The sequence below is a fragment of the Piliocolobus tephrosceles genome, chromosome 19 (genome assembly GCF_002776525.5).
Source record: "Piliocolobus tephrosceles isolate RC106 chromosome 19, ASM277652v3, whole genome shotgun sequence".
Lineage (NCBI taxonomy): Eukaryota > Metazoa > Chordata > Mammalia > Primates > Cercopithecidae > Piliocolobus > Piliocolobus tephrosceles.
The window spans coordinates 32,219,705-32,220,105 of NC_045452.1; the positions used below are offsets into that span (position 1 = coordinate 32,219,705).

Here is a 401-nt window from a genome sequence, read left to right on the forward strand (position 1 = left end):
CATGGCAGAAGGGCAGCAGGTCTGGGGGCCAGGAGGGCTAAGTGGGCCCTGCTGCCCTGACTCACAGCTGCCCTTCACCATTCCTGGCTCCTTCTGTGCCAGCCTCTGTGCTGAGCCTGCCAGAAACACCCTCCTTTCATCTTTCAGCTCCAGCCAGAGGTCATTTCCACCAGGCCACATGGCCCCATGCTGCCCTCTGACCTCCCATTCTCCTCACCTGACCTGCATCCCAGGGACGGGGATCTAGGACTCTGAGCCTAGCCACCTGCACAGGGCCCACAGGGTCCACACAGGCCCTGCCCGGAGCCCGCCACCCACGGGTCCACACAGGCCCTGCCCGAAGCCTCCTACTCAGGTCCACACAGGCCCTGCCAGGAGCCCGCCACTCGGGTCCACACAGG

The 401-nt window shown here is 65.1% G+C and overlaps 1 protein-coding gene across 1 annotated transcript in view; it reads right to left on the minus strand.

Annotated features, from left to right (window-relative positions):
- MAPK12 (mitogen-activated protein kinase 12) overlaps positions 1-401 on the minus strand; it is a 14,411-nt gene that overhangs the window by 1,879 nt on the left and 12,131 nt on the right. The window lies entirely within an intron of this gene.